Source organism: Silurus aristotelis (genome assembly GCF_946808225.1).
Source record: "Silurus aristotelis genome assembly, chromosome: 22".
Classification (NCBI taxonomy): Eukaryota; Metazoa; Chordata; class Actinopteri; order Siluriformes; family Siluridae; genus Silurus; species Silurus aristotelis.
The window spans coordinates 9,018,643-9,031,954 of record NC_139595.1 but is presented as its reverse complement, the minus strand read 5'-3'; the positions used below and the strand labels follow the sequence as shown (position 1 = coordinate 9,031,954).

At 35.1% G+C, this 13,312-nt stretch overlaps 1 long non-coding RNA gene across 1 annotated transcript; it reads right to left on the bottom strand.

Annotated features, from left to right (window-relative positions):
- Positions 1 to 210: 210 nt before the first annotated feature.
- Positions 211 to 2,410, bottom strand: LOC310717803. Its single transcript, XR_014530928.1, has 5 exons — positions 2,359 to 2,410; positions 1,655 to 1,691; positions 1,234 to 1,294; positions 1,060 to 1,161; positions 211 to 462 (listed from the first exon to the last, which is right to left on the bottom strand). It is a non-coding gene; the product is annotated as an uncharacterized lncRNA (long non-coding RNA).
- Positions 2,411 to 13,312: the final 10,902 nt, after the last annotated feature.

The window sequence follows — 13,312 nt, the reverse complement described above, 5'->3', positions numbered from 1 at the left end:
TATGTGCAATCAGTTTCCAAAGTTTTTTAAGGTAAAGTGAACGTTTTTTTTTTAAGTACTGCTAACAGAAAAGACAAAAGACACAACACAAATCTAAAACTTTGAATTTTTTTAAATAAACAATTAATAAACACAGATTTTTATGAACAATGCAGTAGAAATACTAAATATATATATAGTATAAATATATACTTCTATCTAAACAGCATGGGGACCTTGACTAATCAATAACTGCCACTTGACATCAAATAACTGCAAAAACAGCACTTTTTCAAAAAAAGGGCAACATGCAGAAAAACACAGCATGTGGCAAGTTTGGGACATCACCCACCACAATGTTTCCCTCAAGAATGATTGCTTTTAATGAGTCGCCATTGAGGGCATGTGGAGTTTGGGCAGGCATGTCTTCTGGTAAAACTGTAGGCAGGCCAACATCAACTGCACTCAGGTCTACATTCACATCTGAATCCTAAACAGAGAAAAGTAACAAGTAGTAATTTCTCCATACCTTGGAACAGTGTCCTGTGTAAGCACGAAGCTTAAGAAAGTGTGATCTTATTTTAAAGGGAAAGTTGATTGTAAAATGTAAGTTCTGGCATTAATTACCTTTATATTGTTTTACACAAGATACCAATTATGATATCTTGAGCTTCCCTGCCCAGTTTTGGACATCATCATTTTCACTTTCCACATCCAGAAAGATAGTAAAAACATTGCTAAAACAGGCCATGTGATCATAGTTGTTCAAATGTAATCTTGAAGTCACAGGAATACTTTGCTTGCAAAAAAACAAACTTTATTCAACAATTTATCCTCTTCTGTGTTAGCCTCCACTGTTAATATTACTGTCACTTCATCAAATTACATTTAAATGAATATGATCACAAAGACTATTTTAGTAATGTCTTCCCTACATTTCTGGACATTGAAAGTGATCGCTGAGATGCTGGCTAGGTCAAGAGACAAATAACTACTGTGTACTCTTCATCTGATCTATATTCTAATGGAACCTCACACCGATTTAGCATTAGCACAAATAACAAAGAAGTAAACACCAACATTACTTACAAAGCATGTCCTGAAAAATTCCACAGAATCATTCCCCAGTAGGATTGGAAGGCCATGAAGTACTGCGGTGCGCACACAAGTTACATCAAATGACTATAAAAAACTGAAATTAGGTTAACGATCATACACAGACTATACAATAAAGACAACTACATAAAGGTTTACGTTTAAATCAACTTGACGCAGAATTGCATCAAGCATTCTTCTTTGGTTTCCTCCTTTTTTCCTGAAAATTTTAATCAAACGTGTAGAGTGTTTGTCCAATGCTTCATAGAACTCGGATCTCAGATTTTTTCCAGATATGAGGTTAAGTTCTGCAAAGATCTGAGAACAAACACATTAAAATTAATTCACTAAATCACAAACATAGCATTTGTAACATACTACACCATTACTAGACCTCCCTGATAACACACTTCTTTGTGGGGGATGGATTTTTGAAAGATGTACTTTCAGTGCATTAAAGACTTAAAAGTACATGGGCAATCTGAGTGGAGGCATGGTATTGAAACAATTTGAATATGGTTTATGCGATAGTGCTTAAAATGTCGTGCCCACTTTTCAGATGTAAAGAAGCAAAACGTACAATTCCACTGCATGGCAGAAGGCAATCAACAGGAAACCTAAAAGGTAAAAAATTCAATGAATTACTAAAGTTAAAGGCAAGGTAAATTTAAAGTACCTTGCAATGAAGTTCACATGCACATTTAGCATAAAATATTACCAATAAAATGAATTAATCCACAACTTTAACAATAAACAATACTATTGGTATTAACTATTGAAAAAATCAAATTATCATTAAAGTCATATGAAAAATGTTTGGTGAACTACTTTGTGAATTACTTCTTTAAAACTAAAACACGCAGCTTTAATCTGTACTATTCAGTAACCTACACTTCAATGCTGTCTTTTAAAAGATGCATGTGCAGTGCACGCGCTGGCGACATTCAGAACGGCTGTGTAATTTATGTTACTTTTGTATTTTCACGCGGTGGTTACAGTTTGACGGTGTATTTAGTCAAAACTTGTGTCCTCGGTTTAAAACTGTCTTTTTTGTCTCCCATGTCCCGTTTTTTTTTCCTCTCGATTTTTTCCCTTCCTTGTGCAAAATAACATTTTAGATGTTGGTTTCCAACACGAGGTGTTCAAAGCTACAAACGGTCTAAAAGATGTTTATGTAAAGACAAGTTAAAAAGTTTCTAACATGTTCTGCAAAGTATTAATTCAAGTAAACATCATGATTATAACTAATAAACAAGGAAACAAAAATATGCCTTAATTATTTACCTTAATCAGTAGATGCTCAAACCGTCTTCAGTCCATGAGCTTCGGCAAAGTGGAGGGGGAGGGGAGCTGTGCTTCATTGCGCATGCCCAATGAAATGTCTCAAACATTTCGAGTAATATTACTTAATTTTTATTAGTAATCTCAAATATTTATTATAACATTTTACGAATAATTAACTGTTTTTAGTAAACTCAATATTTTAGTCAGATTTAAGTAAACTTAATAGCATTTTTCTAGTGAAGTATACTATTTGATTTTACAGTGCACTCACAGTCAACTGATTACTTACAGTGTGTTTAAAATGACACTACACTTTAAATAACACAGAATCTCAATGTTATTTTGCTAGGTCTAACACCGACACTATTCTAGCCTATAGTTCTATTTTGATTACTGCTGTGACAAGAGACTGCTAAATGTATGTTGATTCTCAACAGCTCAACTGATTATGCTTTAGAAATATGTTACCTAAACTGGAATCCATTTTTTTATGTGACCCATTACTACTATCAAAGTTATTATATTTATTTTTGTAGTTGTATATTTACAGTGGTGGACAGAGTACACAAACCATGTCTTGAGTTAAAGTAGAGATGCACTAGGTAAAATAATACTCCAGTTAAAGTGCTCCCTTTAAAGGTTTATTTGAGTAAAAGTAAAAAAGTATTTGCCTTCATCCAAAGTACTATGATTTATTATGGCTATAATGTAATATTATTATTATCACAAGACTCTTGATTAATTATCTTAGTTTATGTGAACTGACTATTAATAGAATTATATAAATTAGTCAAACACTGATTGCTATCTATTGAAATGATCATAATCATTTATTATTATAATTAGCATTAAAAATAAAGCACTGGAATTCTGATTGGAAGAGTTTAAATCTTACCACTGTGCAGCTGCTGCTGTTGAGCAATTAAGCAAAATACTTAACCTTAATTTTTGTATCTTGCTAATAAAACCGTTAGGTAAATGTCAACAACTCAAAAACAAGTAGGCCTATAAATAATGTCAAATTGGACCTAAGCTTTTGATAAAAAAAAAAAAATAATAAAAATAAAAAAATAAGTTGATACATTTATTTAACAGTTAAAGAGGTCCATGTCTGCCAATACTTTAAGAATGTCATCAGCAGTCCTGTTGGCATTCTGTCAGCTTAGTTGGTTTTCTACAACAGTCAATAGTCACTAGACACTAATAAGTTTGGCCATTTGCCTAGAAAAACTCCTGGACGGAGGGAGAACTGTCTGTCCCCAGGGTCATGCAAATGACTATAAAGTCAATTACCTGGAGCATAGAAAATGCTTGTTCTGTGCAGAGGCAACCCTCAGATTTGTCCAGAGCTCTGTCCAACCCAGTACAATGGAGATTTAATCTAGACAGTGTTTAAATAAGCAAACATTATGTGCTTATTTACTTATGTGCTTACTAAAAGTTTACTGCAAAACAACACAAATCTGTCATCAGCAACAAAATGTCACTCAGGTGAATCATGCATGCCACGATGACGCTACTTTACACTTTGTCAAACACTGAACAGCAGAAGAGGGTCAAATTCTCAAGTCTCAAATTCCCTAAGCTCAAAGTTTCCAGCTGCTAAATACCCACGTCATCTCCTTTTGAGAGGACGCCACCTTCACCTCATTCAATCAATGCTCCTCATCATTCTTTTGTACATATGCCATCATACAGTACACCACAAGCAGATCTTTCCCAAACAGCTAGTATGACAGACTTTGCGAAATATCTGGCACGCAGAGAACTTGTTACGACTGGGCTCACAAAGTTTGATGACTGTCTCAAAAATTATAAAGCGTGGCAAGCTTCTTTTATTAACGTCATTTAAGGACTGGATCTGACTGTAAGAAACTACAGCTCTTTAGCAAAGTGGCGGGGCAATTAGATCTGTGCATATAAACATAACCAAATATGCCCTGCAAATGGTTTGGGACAGACTCAATCAGTGTTATGCAGCCCCTGAGTTTGTAGAAAGTGCACTTATCAGTAAACTTGACAACTTTCCTTGCATCTCCAACAAAGACAATCCCAACTCAGATAATTCAGTGATCTCCTCATTGAGTTGCAAACTGCCAAAGAGGATGGTTACATACAAGGGTTAAGCTACTGTACCTAGACACTGCCCGTGGTATTATCGAAAATGCAGAAAAACTACATTACTACATAATCTGCAGTAGAAGTGGATTTCCATTAGATCGCGGTACAAAGATGAATACAACATGCCCTTTCCTCCGTTTTCCTACTTCACTCAGTTTGTATGTTATGATGTCAGGATACGAAATTACCCCAGCTTCAAGCAGTCTACTAGCAACATGATGGCTCTTAGGTAGGAAAAGCCCCCACTTAGAAACACAGCATCATAAGGTTTGATATCTGCACACAAGACAGACAAAACCACTTCATTGAAATCTCAAATTGAAAAAGGGGAGATAAGAGATGATTTAACCAAAATCTGTCCCATAGATAACAAAACCCACCTGCTTGAAATTGCGGAACGTAGAATCTATCAAAGAAATGCGTGTTTTAGATCTTCTGCATCAACCTCTCACTTAGCCAGAGACTGCATAGAATGTGATGCCACTCCACAGCTATGCCTCCAGGTCCGATGCCACAGACATCAAAGACTGCAGAGCAAGGGCATACAGAACAAGAAAGTGAAAAGGAAGAGAACCTCAGTGATTCAGCTGCAGTTCCCAGTGCACAAAAATATGTGGCACAAACCAGTCGGCTCAAATAAGATACCCAACACATTTGATTCAGTATTTTTTGATGACAGTACTTCAAATCAAATGTTAATTTAGCACTTTAATTTTTGAAGCACCCACCAAAGTGGCATGACCTACCTACTTTGCTGCAAAGCATTAGTGACGTCAAGTACTAATGCTAAGTTAGGATGCTTGGTGTGTAATATTTTAATTATTTCCAAAGTGGTTAAGTGGGGTTGAGGTCAGGTCACCCTGCAGGACACACCAGTTCATTCACACTAAGCTTGGAAAACATGTCATTTTGTACACAGGGGGCATTGCAATGCTGGAACAGGTTTGGTTTCAGTCCTTTTCATCATTTTAGGACATCATCTATATTTACATTTGCAGCAACATTTTGATGAAGGCTTACATATTGCTGTAATTTTCATATGGCCATATAGTGTTTTTATTTTCTACTTATTATTTATTATTGTAAAATTATTATATAGAATATATATTATAAATTCTAGCAATCCAGGTTGTTTTCAGGTCAACTAGTTAATAGGTTTACATTTGCTAGATTTGCTAGATTTAGCAAAATGACTGCATGATGGATGATAAAATATTTTATATAGTTACAGGTTGAGGCTATCAGCTTACTAGGCAGCAAAATGCATAACAATGAGAAAGGAGAGGATAAAAGGTCAGTACTGGAAGAACAGAACAGGGTCAGGGCTTCAGCACAGTGGAAGAATATTAAACATACCTTCCTGCTTTTTGGCATTCAGAGAGAGGTGTGCTGAAACAATGGAGAGACAGGGACCAACCCATTTTGTCCAAATTTGCTGAAAATATTAAATGCTGTCCAAAGCGTTCAAATTGGTTATCAAAAAAAGAATTCATAATGCGACTGCATTATTTTCCTTGTTCTATGTAGATATTTGTTTCATTCATGGTTAATCTTTTATAACTAACAGTACACTAACAGTTTCTACAGTATTCTAGCTTTTAATGGTTTGTTTGAAATTTAAAGAATTATTACTATATGAGGGTGTTAGCTATCTATCGATGTAATGCAAAACAAAACGTTGACTCTAGGCCATTTGTTCCACTTACCGGAGTTCTAAACCAATTAAATTATACAACAAATAATTACATAAATTCGGCATACATTTTAAAGTAGCCTGTTGTGCTACATTAAATGATGTGGTGAGAAATGCAGAGTAGTCAAGATGTAAGTTGTAAAAAAGAAATAAGAAAATGAAAACGCTCATAGGCAACCACCAGAATGACCTATGCAATCTTCTGGCACCTCTGACAACTACTGTATGCTAGGAGGCCAGCAGTGCACAGCCTTTCTGACCCAGGGGTAATAAAATCCATAACCAACATGGTCTCTAACCAACTGTATTGCAATGAAACCTTTACGATAGGCATATCAGAAGTAACCTTGAACCATCTAGTACAAAGTGAACTATGTCCCTAAAATGTATTATTTTTGGATGGACATGTAGATAGAACAAATCTCTGAGGTTTGCATCCTCAGGATGGATCTTCTTATAAAGCCCAATAAAAGCCTAATGGAGGTTCCAGCACTCAGGCTCCCTCAGTAAAGGAAAATTTTTCACTGACTAGGAACACATGTCAGTGGAGTGATATTTTGCTAAGAGCATAAAGGGCAAAGATCAGTGGCATTCTACAGCAAGTATAGAGGCTCTCCAAAGTATTTACAATGCATGATAGCTGAGAACTGTATGGTCTGGGTCATGGCAGCAGAAATAGGCAATTTAACCTACCTGGCTCTGCAAAAAACATTTGTTTGTGGTCTTGATAGAGCTCATTGTAATCTCAGTCAAAATTGAGCAAACAAGAGGAATCAGTGCTGTTAACAATACAGGCTGACTTCACTATTACCATGCAATGAGGATGATACAGCCATATCTACAATGTCTACATCACTTTAATCAGTAAAGCAAATTAAAATCTATTTTTAACAACTTCATAACTAGGAGTCTGTATACTGTGTAATTTGTGTGTTGGGTGTGATGCCTCCTTCACACCCAATCGGATGTGTGTGTTGGCAGTGTAATTTTATTTTTATTAATATACCAGAGGAAATAGTCTGATATTTTCTCTATGATTGTTCATGTTTAGCTTGGGAAACACACACACATTTAAAGTAGCTTTCAGAGAGTCAGATTTTATCTCCTGCCTGATTCTATCTTTGGATTGTTATAGATTAACTAGCCTTTTCATAAGACTAAGCAATAATATGAAACAGCGGCACCACTACAAACAGAATGGACACCATCTTATCACCTAATCATCTTCAAAGGATACATTAAATTTCCAAAGCACCACTTGAATTGATACTGGTACTGATTCCTTTTCTGTACAAATGTGGAGGAACAGAAAAGATAGGAAAATGTTATATATTTTTTTTCTATATATGATGAAATATTTTTTGATAGGTTTAACATGTATAGTTGTTATACTATAGTAAGGGGACGTTTCAAATCCTTCTACAGAACAGTGCATTCTGCCTTTAATTGGTATTAACTGTCCAAAAAGAGATTTAATTGACATTGACATGCCAGTCAAAAGTCTTAGCAAGCTATAGACTCTCTCTCCAGGACACATTAAATTAGGATTGTCTGGTTCTTTTTGTAAAAACAATTCCTGGCCATTATAGTCTTTCTTTTTTTCTTTCTTTTACTTCCTCTCATATGGTTGTAGTGATTACCCCCTGCCCCATTTATTCATAGCTGTGGTCATTTTAATTATTGGGACCTGACACTAGCTAAATGAGATGGGTCTCTCTAGTAGTCCTTTCTCTCTTTCTGTGACACACACGCTAACCCTAGAAGGCTGTGCTTTCTAATACACTAAATGGGATGGCATCCACACTAGGCACCTTTGGCATGCAGTAATTAGCATTGTGTAAGACATGTGGGAAGGGCGGAAGTGTGTGGTTTACCACCTTGTGAGCACTGCTGGTTGAAAGATAATCATGTGGAGGTTCAGACTGTGATTAATGAGTCTCCCAGGATGATAAATGACCTGTGTCAAGAGGTGGAGCTTAGCTATTGCTGGCATGTTAGTAGAAGCATTTTAAAGTCAGACCTTGTCTAGACTGAAAACCAATGGAACAAAGTAAAGTTGAGTTCCACTTGCTATATTTTTGTGATATTTAAAAGTATTCTATTAATCTAATCTAGATATTTAACTACTCTGGTATGATGGTCTCATCAGAATTCAGAATTTCGAAACACAAGCTAAAAAAATTTTAGATGAACAATCAATAATATATATTTCTTCTGTTTAGAAAAAAGGTTCACACTCAGCCCATTACTAATTTGTGGAATCCACTGCTTTTGCTTATTACCAAAGACAATTACTTTGTTATTTATGCTGAGATCTTAAGAGGAACATAAATAAGTTGTTTGCTGCTTATACATTCATCCATCCTTACACTGTATCTATCTAAATAGACAGATGACTAAATAGCCAGAGGGTTGCCAGGTGGATATCAGCATGTCTCCAGAGTCTGTAAGGTTCCATAACTTTTGGTTACATTGCACAAGGTAAGAGAAATTGCATGACTTTTTTTAGGATAAAATCTTATAATCTTTGCTCAAGCTGTAGCCAGGGTTTCTAGTCTTTTCTTTTGGGTGACAAAAGCAATAACCATCCTGTCAGCAAGCATGATTAGGTCTCATGGCCAGGAGAACCATAAGATATTCCTGGCATGTGCATCATGATGACACTGAATGTATATGGGCTGTATCTATAAAATGACTCATCAAATGATGTTAGAAATAATAAAGTTAGTTAAACAGAAAGCTAATTACAATAAACAATATATTAGCAAATTAAACATTTTATTCACCATTATTGTAATTTATTTATTTAGTAAGTTACTGAGTATATAATTTATAGAAAGTATATAACTTCAAAGTGAACCCATTCTATTGTGTATGACACCAGATAGTATAAATCATTACAGTATTCAGTTGCGAACAGTGTGGACAATGTGGATAAAACTTTAATATGGCTAATATAGTCAGGGTTTTTGGTTCAAGGACTCTTGTTGACTAAATGAAGCTTGTTTATGCACCTACAGGATATTTAAACAGCAAAAGGCTTTAGGACAGCAAAATCTAGGGGGTAACAAAAAACATGAACTAGTTACTCTGCATCAATAAACATTATATTTTTAGCTTATCAATATTTATAAGATGTAAATGGCTGTCCTAGATGTAACAAGGACTACATGAGCTCAAAATGACTGACTGGAGACAGTTAACAAAGTGTTTCACTGCAGCACATGATGCAACTAAAAGGCCATTAGGATTTATTACATAATCCTGAAAGTTTATGTTTAGCTGCCTGTGGCTCTATAGACATACTTCCATCTTGTCTGAATAAAGTAGTAGAATAAAGTATTATGCATGTAGAGTCTAATAAACTTTCACACATTCCCAACTTTATTAAACTGATGGCTGTCAGTTGGTTTACCTGCAAATTAGGACATTTAGGGATTAAAACAGTGTTCCTAAATCAAATCCTTTTGAAACATAAAATTGTACATTTGTACTGTATACATGGTTTAGTCACCATTTAATTTTACAAATTGGTAACAAAAATTGAGGTAAAACATAAGCTAGGGACACGGAATCCTCATCAGTCCATGTAAATTCAAATTTTTAAAGATTTAAAAAGTCCTGATTAAAATAAAATAAAATTACCATATGCTCTACATCCTGTCTAAAATATTTGTTATAATAGTTCCCTGTCAGTATGAAATTAGCTTCTGAAATGTATTCTTTTCTGGATTCTTTCAGGTAAAGGATAAACCACTTAAACTCTAGCAGCGCATAGCTATTTTACCATAGTAACACAGCCTATGCTAGAGTTCTGGTAGTTCCTAGGTATTGGCTCTAGTTCACAAATATTTTGAGAAGGTAATCAGTGAATATTAGTTTACTCTGTTGAATGTGGGAAGGATTTGTTTGTGAGAAGAATTTGGTTATGGTGAGGATTTGATTAGTCTATCGTCTAACTATTGCAGCCATGGGAGTATGTGGATTACCTACTGTATCTCTTACCTACCAAAGTTTATCGCTGCAGGTAGTTCTAGACAGCCGAGTACTCAAAACTCAAATTAAATGTAAACTTTCTTTTATTTTAATTTTTTATAAATTTTAAATGGAACAAATAGAATAAAAAACTGTAGTCCAATTGAGTGCAATATTTACTTAAAGAGCAGCAGGTAATAAATGAATATCTACAGTTATTAAACAGAAGTAGAGAGTACAGTGACACAGTTTTGATAGTCATACAATGTAAAGCAAGTTATGTAATTAGGGAGACTTTTAACATGTTTAAAGTGACACAGTTATTTAGTTGTCTGATGGTCTGCAAATAAAAACTGTTGCTCATCCAGTTTGCCTGTGATTACCAGACGGTAGATTGAAAAGTAGGTTGTGAGCTGGATGAGTGCAATACACTATTATTTTGCAATCCTTTCTTAGGCAAAGTGTCTGGTACAGTAGATGTCCTCATACTTTGATGTTTGTGATTTTACTAAGCAGGGCCTTGTAGCCTTGTAACACAACTTACAAATCTTGTGCGTTTGGGTGGACACTAGACCATTTAAAAGTTCTATGGGGTTGGCATAGGTCATGCTGATTACCTGATTCGATCCAGAGCTTGGGAAGAGCTTGGTATTTGTAGCTTTCCTGCAGGGTCTCCAGTTCTCCCACCTTCCAAAAACCATTTAAGTGTATGAGTGTGTGAATGAGTTTTTCACCCACCTAATGCCCTGTTAAGAAGATAGATTGTGGATCTACACAGACCAGGATAAAGCTGATATTTAATAAATGAATAATGAATTTAAAAAGGGTCAGAACCGATATTTTATTTAGACCTTTTTATGTATTCATTGTATAAAATGGTATTTTCTGGCATTTTATGTTCTTTATAAGAACCTATTCATCCTTGGGTTATTTCATTATAAATTAACAAAATTTATAAAAAGTGTAAATCTGTTAAAACTATGTTCATTTATGTGGCCATATTTGTATTCATGAATTCCATTATTCTGTCATTCTGCACCCCCAACAAGATAGGACAACAGTGTTACCTTTACTGCAGTTTTCAAATTAGACTGCTTTTCAAATACCAAGAAACACAGCAGTCTTTGATTTACAGGGTGATTTTTTTTCTTAACTTACGTGTTAATCTTATTTCTTTATATTTTAAATGAGTTGGCTGATGTTGTGAAATAGTGCATAAGGTCTAAAAGAGTAATATTTTAGGCTTGGCAGTGCATATTTACCCATCAAATAGCAATGTTAAAGAAAACTATATTAATATCAAGCTATTGGACAGCATTTTTATAAGAAGCCATATTCAAGCAGTTTCACACACTAAATGGTCAAACTACAACTTGACAACTTGATCCACCAAATGAACCCAGGTAGCAAAGATTTTGGCCCTGATTTGACATAAAGCCGGCACAGCTGGCATTTATTCAGCACTGGCATACGACATGCGAACCAAACATGGCCCGGTTATGGTGGAGATGGACCAGTCTTTAAGGCGGCAAACAACATATGGGCCAGTTGTTAAGTGTATTATTTGGCCCAGATGTGAAATATAGAACTGTGGGCCACATATGTGTGGCCAGTCTTATCCCACAGTTAAATGTAATTTCAGATAATTCAGATAAGGCGATTATATTTTCATACACACAGCTGTTTCCCCTATTCCTCTTAGCAACATTGGATTATTGCTGTCTATCTCTATAAGGTTTCCTTAAACAAATAACTTCAATTATGAATAATGGTAATATGTATGAAAAATGTATGGTAATTTAATTATTAAACCCTATATATCTATAACATTATACTTATTTTACTTTCACACTTTCATGCACAAGACAAAGCCAATTTTCAATCATATTTCTTCTCTCTTAAAATGTCCTATTGTGGCAAAAATAAATAAATAAATAAACAAATACTAAAATCTAAACAAAAAATGTAGGTCATCGTAGTGTCACACACTCACTCTTGTACCTTTGTCTTTTTGTCCTTTTTTTTAAATCAATTTTTCTTCAGTTGAAAGTGTGCAATCTTGATTTAGCTGGATGGTGATGAACACTTTAAACAAGATTAAAATAAAAGATCTAATGAGAAAACTACTTCGGGAACCAGTGCTGTTGAAGAAGTGAGCACTAATGCAATCTTGAACCTGCACTTCACTAACCCTCGTGGACTTCTTAATTCTGGAACTGCCTGACGTCTGCAGCCACAAAAAGGAAATCAATTCCACCATTAAAAGAGGGATGGTGGCAGGAGAGAGGGATGGTGGCAGAAGAGAGTAATGGTGGCAAGATAGAGGAGGAAGAGAAAAGAGCGTCAGGAGGTACAACAGGTTAATGGACTTGTGACCTGTTTGGATGTTGAGTTGTGTGCACAATGCAGCTTGTTCATGAACTGAAACATAGATGTTTAAGAGCTTTTGGAAATATCGCATTGACATTAAAGCATTTTTCTTTTGTTTGTTTGTTAGAATGTAAAATATTTTGTTTAAATGTAAAACAAATATTTATTTTAGAATGCCTGTTGTTCAGGCATTTTTCATTTGGGCCAAGGGTGTGTATAAAATGGCTAGATTAATGTTTTGTTGAGGCTGAAATGTGGAACCAACTTGTTTGGTCCCACATAGGACTAGAATCAGGCCAGCTATAGTCATACATTTGGCTGAGATATGGCTATGCCACTGGCAATATGTGGCCTGAGTTCTGGCAACCAGACCTGGTCCAGTCATGTACCGTAATTCATTGCTGTATTTGGGCCAAGTGAAAGTGGGATGTGTGGGTTGTATAAAAGGGCCAAAACAATTTTGGTATGTGGTTATTTTTGTTGCTCCTTATAAGCTCTTCTTATGAACTTGGACTTGCTTCTGATCGATGTTAATCTCAGTTGACTGTTTACACAGCCTTATGAATTAAAGCTGTTTTTGGGAGCAATATGAGGAATTATTTAGTATTAGTACATGACTAAAACAGGACAAATTATTAATGCTTATGCAATTTTCCTATTAATAATAAAAAAAAAATTATTGTATTTATATCATAATATTTAACAGGAAAGAACAAAAATCTAATATTAATTCCTCAGTCCATAAGTGGTAAGCAGTGTTTTAAAAAGGTGATATTAGTGGGGGGGGGGAACCTG